The sequence below is a fragment of the Labeo rohita genome, chromosome 2 (assembly GCF_022985175.1).
Source record: "Labeo rohita strain BAU-BD-2019 chromosome 2, IGBB_LRoh.1.0, whole genome shotgun sequence".
NCBI classification, from domain to species: domain Eukaryota; kingdom Metazoa; phylum Chordata; class Actinopteri; order Cypriniformes; family Cyprinidae; genus Labeo; species Labeo rohita.
In genome coordinates, this window is record NC_066870.1 from 959,326 (window position 1) to 967,501 (window position 8,176).

The window sequence follows — 8,176 nt, forward strand, 5'->3', positions numbered from 1 at the left end:
AAACAGGTATTTATTAAATCATTTTATTTCATAAAGTGCAGCCCTCACAGAAAGAATATGTGTTGGTTACTAAATAATGTATTTGCAGTCCATGCATTTCACTTCGCAAGATAAATTTTGAATGGTGAATTAATCAAATGCACCATCCAGTGGAGTATACTCTAGAAAAACTAAAATCCAGTATAATTTATTACTGAGTAATGAGAATGAAATATTTGAACATCACCTGACAGCAGGTTACACAGAACAAAGCTGGACAAAGACAATAGGAACAAGCGGGCTATAAATACAGAGTCTAATGAACCATAACTATAAGAATAACAAAATAGTTATGTCGCCTCTAGAGAAGTGTGTGCAGCCCAAACACAAGATGGCATCTGCCTTCACAGGAAGTACTGTGGACAGAGGGGTGATCTCTGGGGCACATGGACATGGACTTCAGGCCACTGAACTTGGAACTATGTAGACTCTGTGTCTACCTTCTTTGACATCTGTACTGTATAAAGCACTATATAAAAAAAGGTGACTTGACATAACACCCTAAAAAATCTCCAGGGAGGATTCCAGGGGCTCGGGTGTGGTGATTTTTAAAAACTACAAGTTTATTTTGCTTGAATGTAATGAAATTGCATGTAAAATAACAATAACATCTTGAAATTTCATGTCAGTTTACAAATCAACTTATTAACAAGCAGTAACCTAAAAATAAAAACAATTTCCAAAGTTAACAATTAAATGTGTGACAATAAAAACAGCAGCTCATGTCACCAGGAGACAGAAGAACACAACATGCTGGAAAGGGCTGGGCTACATAAGGTGAATACTGAAAATGATTTATTGACTGTGTGAGATCATGTGAATTTAAAGATAGTTTTGATAGTAATAATAAAAATGTGAAACTACATTAAAAATCAACACAGAGTTTGAGAAAAGCACAGAAACACATTGTCACTGAGATACACACACTGATCTCACTGTCTATATCTACATTTATTACATACATTTATTCTGACATGTTATTTCAGTGACAGAAGTTCAACTGCAGTTCTGTCATGAAGAGAAAAGAAGAGACTCTATAACATCTCACTGTTACTGATTCATCATCTCAAAGCATTATGGGTAGAATCTTTCATCAGTCTTTTCTGATTCATCAACACAGTTTCACTAATGATCCAAAATTAACCCAAAACCCAGGATAGAGCGGCTGAGTGAATGTGGTCTGGACTGTGTGGATGAGGCTCATTGTGTCAGAGACGCTGTAGAAGGACAGAGTTCCTGCACTGTGATCCACAAACACTCCTATTCTACTGCTGATGGACGTCACAGGGAGAACAGTCACTATGTTATTGTGTATGAATGAGTATCTGGAGGAAGAGCAGCGCAAACTCCAGGACTGATCATTAGATCCAAACACACACTCATAATCCAGTCCCTTCCTGCTGATGCTCTTATATGACACTGATATAAGCACACGTCCACTCCACTCAATCTCCCAGTAACAGCGTCCACACACACTCTCTCTACACAACACTTGAGGCCGATGATCAAATCTGTCTGGATGATCAGGATACGGCTGATCTACACCAGTGTAAGCAGCCTCTCTGTTGTTCTAAAACAGACAGAGGTGTTTATGTGCTGTGTTCAGATCCAGTGTGAGATGATGGTAATCTGATGGAGATAAAACACATCAGAATCAGGAATTATGAATCTGTTTGATCTTTTTAATGTAGCTGAACTCTTCATGACAGTAGGGTGGCCCTTATATTTGGATATTTAAACAACATATGCTCTCACCCTCTCAGTCAACTGTCCTTAAAGGGGTCATCGGATGCCCATTTTCCACAAGTTGATATGATTGTTTAGGGTCTTAATGAAAAGTCTCTAATATACTTTGATTAAAAATTCTCAGTGGTTTTGTAAAACAACACCCTTTTTACCTTGTCAAAATCAGCTCTGCAAAAATCATCTCATTCTAAGGGGTTGTTCCTTTAAATGCAAATGAGCTCTGCTCACCCCGCCCCTCTCTTCTCTCTGTGGAAAGACAGTCTTGTTTACATTAGCCGCATTTAGCCGCGTTTAGCCTCTAAACTTCCTAACTAGCACATTATTAGGAAAGGTGATCACAAAGATTACATATACATCGGGAGTAAATGAAGACCACTATGTTCATTATTACATCCAGCAACACAACACCTCAATCACTCAATCAGAGATATTTTTGTCTAACTTACATCCCTGCTCCGGCATCAAAACAAAGAGGTTGGACTGTTACAGCTGGTCTGAGGTAAGACGCTCATGTCAATCAGCTATTGTGGGAGTGGCCTCTGTGGGTGTGATGGCACACCGACAGGCATCTGAGAATGACTCGATTTGAAAAAGGGGATATTATTTTTACAGATTAATTAAAAACCACTGCATGGATTTTTATCATTATAGGGTAGATTTGGACATACACTGACAACACACATTAATGTTCAAACAACATGAAAAAGTGAATTTAGCATCCAATGACCCCTTTAATGGGAAATGGACATAAATGAAATTTCACTGAGATTGGACTACATTTTGGGTGTGCTCAACAAATTTGAAATTCTTATACAAACCATTAGTAAACTGTAAATTGTGTTAAAAACCAGAACACAGAACAGTGCTGTTAGTCTTAAAATGTTAAATTACATTGGCACCAATAGCCTTGTGGGCAGCGCTGACATGTAGCGCCGTTACACTTTCTGAGTTCAAGTCCTGGCTCAAGAAACTTTTCTGACCCCCCCATCCCCCCTCCCACTTCCTGTCAACTCACTGTCCCGTCAAAATAAAGGCATAAAACACCAAAAATAAACATTACAGTGCTGCTGATGAGAACTGATCTTTGCAGTCTGCAGTCTGATCTAAATCGTCGTGACAATCTGACACGTGCTTATGCTGCAGAAACTGGAAGCAGATTTTGTTTCTGTCTGACAATCTGCATAATCTGCATTTGTTCTTCAGTCTATGAGAGGAGTCCATTTTACTCTTGGATACCTCTTTGCAACACTTCTTTCTTGCATTTGCATTGTTTACCCAGGTACCAGGATCTTCATTTAAGAAGAATAACATGAGAAGTTTTGCCATTTTTGAGTGTTCTGCCATTGTCATGACATGTTGTCAAGTACGGTACTTAACTTTCTGCTCTACATTTAACCGATCCAATTGCACACATATGGCAGTGAGTAGTGAACACTGCTCACACACACCGTGAACACATACCCAAAGCACTAGGCAGTTATTTGTCCAGCACCAACTGGACCAACACCTGGTTTGGTGCCTTGTTCAAGAGCACCTCAGTCATAATATTGGAAGAGAGTGCTGTACATTGACTCCGCACACCTACAATTCCTGCCAGTATCTGATATCAGAAACAGTCCAAATCTGTTAATCAAATCCGTATGGTATTTTGCATACATTACATACTTCTAGTGGAGAAACAAATTAGGGGGTCAGAGGTTAACATTTCCAAAAAAACAAAACAATGGAATAAATTGACCCGATGGACAGATGAGCAGATATCCTGTACAAATCATCATTTATATCATCCATTATAAAACTCTTCTTTCACCTTCTACAGGAAGAACATGAACACACTCAGTGAGTTTTTCTGCTTGTTTTCTTACTGACTTACATTGTAGGAAGTCGTTCCTGGTCCTGGAAACAATGTTGGTGACTGTGGAAATCAACAGATATGCACAGTGTGATTCTCATGATCCTGCATCCATTCTTAACACATTTCTAATATGATGTTCTCCATGATATGAGATGATGATGGACTTGTTTCTGAGAGCAGATGAATCTCCAGGACTTTACCTCTGTCTGAGATCTTCTTGAGCTCCTCTTTGCAGAAATCCTCCAGTTTGTTTCTCAGCTGACGGACAGATTCTCCCACACCATCAGAAGAGAAGAGATAAATGAAAGGATCGTCATTTACATCTGTGGATTCAGGAGGTGCTGAGAGAGACTGAAAACTCTACAGAAAACAGAAATCAAAACTCATCAGCTCCACACTTCCCCCAAAGTGATAATCTGCTAAGAACATATATGTCCATCTAACAGCTCAAACACATCAATGGAGTCTCATTGTAGGGTTGAAATGTTTCTCTGTGAGTCTCCTGTCACAGCAGGATGTGTCTCAAGTCCACTATGATGGTGTTCTTCTAGATCTGTGTTACCTGCAGGAACTGGATGTGATCCTGTGTGTGTGAAAGCTGCTCCAGCTCAGCATCTCTCCTCCTCAGATCATTGATCTCCTGCTCCAGTCGCTCCAGTCGTCCTTCAGCTCCACTCACCGCTCGCTTTTCCTGATCTCTGATCAGCCGTATCAGCTCAGAGCGGCTTCTCTCAATGGAGCGGATGAGCTCAGTAAAGATCCTCTCACTGTCCTCCACTGCTGTCTGTGCAGAGCGCTGTTAGGACACACAGTGATTCAGGCTTCAGTGGGACTGAAAGAGACAAGAGAGTCTGAACTGAGACTGAGACAAACTTCTCTTCTTCTCCAGACTCACCTTATGAGACTCCACAGCCTCTCTCAGCTGCTGAAGATCTTTCTCTCTCTGCTGGATTCTCTGCTGGAACGTCTTCTGCGTCTCCTTCAGCTGCTTCTGCAGGACAAACAGATGATAGTGAATGTCACAGAAAACTACTGGCACTAAATCATCATGTGAACAGATGAATGCAGTAAAAGTGGGGAGAGGCAATGTAAAGGTTATTTATCTGAACTGACTGACAACTAATGGTTGTAGATTCAAACTCCAAAAGTGATGATCAGTTACAATCATTGTACATGAACTAACGTGAAGCAAAAGGCCTGTTTCACGGCGCAAGCACAAGTATCATAAAAGTGAAACATTCACAGATGCAGAGCTTCACACTGACAGTGTTTCTTCTGTGTAGCAGATGAACTATTTGATCATTCCACTGAGAATTTCTGTTAATAACTGCCAGCAGTTTTTTTATTGAGAGTCAGTCACTGACAACTATTACAATCTTTATCATTGTGAAATCTGATTTACACGAGAAGGGCCTTTACATTTATATCTAAATCATGATTAACCGACGCAAAACAAAAGCCAAAGTAAAGCTGTAAATGACTGAAATCATAAATGCAGCTGCTGTTCATTTCTGCTGTGGTGTGCAGTGTGAATGCTGTAAGCTGTTAATATGGGTGCCGATATAAACATATGAAACGGGTGTCAGCAATATTTCATCAGTGTCTAGTTTTAAATACCTGTTTCTCTGTCCTCTGTGCTGCAGCTGATACAGTGTCGTGGTTTTTATGTTCATCCACCATACAGAGCATACATATACATTTCTGATCAGTGCAACAGAAAACCTCAAGGATCTTCTCATGTTTCTGGCAGATCATCTCCTGCAGTCGTCCAGTGGCATCAGTCACTTTGTGTGGCTTATGTGAATGAAACTCCTCATGACGCTCAAAATGAGTTTGACAGTAAGATTCCAGACACACCAGACAGGACTTGACGGCTTTGTATTTTCTTCCAGTACAGACGTCACACTGCACATCTCCAGCTCCAGCGTAACAGTCAGCAGGAAGTTTGGTCTTCTTCAGTTTCTCCACCACTTCAGCCAAGATGGTGTTTCTAGCTAAAGCAGGTCTTGGACTGAAGGTCTGTCTGCACTGAGGGCAGCTGTAGACTCTCATCTGATCCTCCTGATTCCAGCAGTCTGTAATACAGCTCTTACAGTAACTGTGTCCCAGGGAATGGCCAATGGATCCTTCAGGAGATCCAGACACAGTGGACACAAGAACTCATCCTGAGAAAATCTGGCTTCTGCCATTTACTGTATGAATACAGAGACACAAACACACAACAACTCAAACACACTTTGACACACAGTTTCTCTTTACCTGAACTCATGTGATTCCTGTTTCCTTGTTCTGTGTTTGAGTGACGTATAAAACAGGTGTGTCTCTTCCCTCATTATCCACTATTCACTACATTTGTCCACTAATAAAGTCGACTTACAGGAGTGAATTAAAATGAGTGAGTGAATTCAGACACTGAGTGCTTGTGCTAGTTTGTGCTTGCTGTTTAGTAATCATTAGACAACTAAGTAGTAATGTAGTTCCAGTAGTAATGAAAAGATTTATTTAAAACTAGCATGCATCTTAATTAAACTGTTTAAAAATCAGACGAGACAGGTCTCTGGAAGATTAGACGTGGCATGACGAGACTCTTGAAGATCAGATGTGATGTCCAAAAAACAACCAAAAAAAAAAAAAATCTCAAAATAAAATGTCCAGTAAATCTGAATAGTGAGCGATGGCTAAAAACTCTCGAATATAGTTCTCCAGCATTTGTGTGCCTTGTTTAAGGGCTAATAAAATCAGTGCTGTGTCCATACCTGGCCAGTGTAAAGCTGCTGGATCCTTGACTGGCCGAGTATTCTGTTACGGAGTGATTTGGAGAGGCGTGTTGTCAGAGTTCTACCTCAGTCACCCACTCAGACCACACCCCCTGAAGATCCACCCAACCGTTCCAGATCACCTGATTATTAATTGCTCACCTGATTCCACTTACCTCACCCCTATAAATACCTGGACTGTTCAGTCACTCATCGTCTGGTCTACAGATCACATCCCTCGCAATCGCTGATTCTCCAGACTTCCATGGACTCTGTTTCTCCCGTCTGTTCCTTTGGATTTGCTTACCTGTTCACATGGACTGCTCAGATAAGATTACTTACCAACCATATTGCTGAATACTGTTTACCAACCTGTCTAATAAACTTACCACTCCTGTTTTATACTTACCTCCGTCTCTGCCTTCGTCTGTGTGTGACACGTGCGGATCTGTACGCATGCTTTTATTCAGAGACATGGTCATCAACAGGCAAGGTCAAACACTGGCAAACAGGTATATAGAGTGCAAGACACAACAGTAGTCCATTTAACAGGCGATAAATCCAGATCAGGAGCAAACAGAGTCCAAATAACAAGACAAGAGGGAAATACAAAACAGGCAGGTAATCAGAACACGGGAAATCTAACAAAGAACAAGAAACAACTAAACTCAGTTACTGAACTTAACTAAACTTAATATTGCTTGTCTCAGAGTATTTATGTCTTTACCAGATGGAATTGTCAGATTACCATTTTATTGTTATAAAAAATAATACTTGGAGAAAAATTTAATTCATGATGCATCTGCCATATTACTTCAGCGGATATTCCATATCATAGCAACTACAGCATCTCAATTGAAAAAAATGCTGCGTTCTCAAGTTCTCACAGCTTGGCGTTTTCAGCTGGCTAACGGTCTTTGGTGACATCTGGAGAAGCCTTATGCTGCAGACTTCCATTCACTCCTGGTTTCACTGGATTTCAAATGGCCTACCACCACAAGCACACGCAAATAAGGCAACCAGCTTGACTTAATGTACACACACAATCATATTGCAGACAACATTTTTGTAAAACCCCTGCACATCTCTGACCATTTCTTACTAACATTTAACCTACATCCTACTACCTGTGTGCCACTGACGCCTCTACCGGTTACTTTTAGATGAACCCTACATGTATGAGTACGTATCAGTCTTTGCTTTCATCTTTCTGTATTGAAGTCCATATTGCCAAATCTTCATATTTCCACAGCAAGATCAACAGCGCTTCAGACACTCCTCTGTCCCCCCTCACTTCTCAGCTCCACACACACAGGAACCCCAACCATATCCACTACTAAAACGCTCCTCTCTTCTCCTTCTGTCCCCTCACTGAGGCAGAAGTATCGAAACTTCTCCTCTCTATCCATCCTACAACATGTTCTCTGGACCCAATCCCCTCACACCTTCTCCAAGCAATCTCCCCTACAGTCTTACCAGTGCTCACACACATCATCTCTCCTCACAGGCATTACCCCAACACAGGTTCAGGGATCCCACTACTCAAAAAATCTACATGAATCAGTTCATTTACAGATAGCTACAGACTTGTCTCTCTCTCCTTCCATTTGTAGCGAAAACACTCAAATGAGTTGTTTTCAAGCAGTTATCATTATTTCTTTCACAGAATAACTGGAGATTAACCAGTCAGGTTTCAGAAGTGGTCAGTCAACTGAGATTGCGCTACTGTCAGTCACTGAAGCCTTGCAGACTGCCTGTCTCACAGGTAGGTCTTTCAGGG

The 8,176-nt window shown here is 40.9% G+C and overlaps 1 pseudogene; it reads right to left on the reverse strand.

The window, feature by feature from the left end:
* Positions 1–606: 606 nt before the first annotated feature.
* On the reverse strand, positions 607–6,180 carry LOC127176360 (E3 ubiquitin/ISG15 ligase TRIM25-like; annotated as a pseudogene).
* Positions 6,181–8,176: the final 1,996 nt, after the last annotated feature.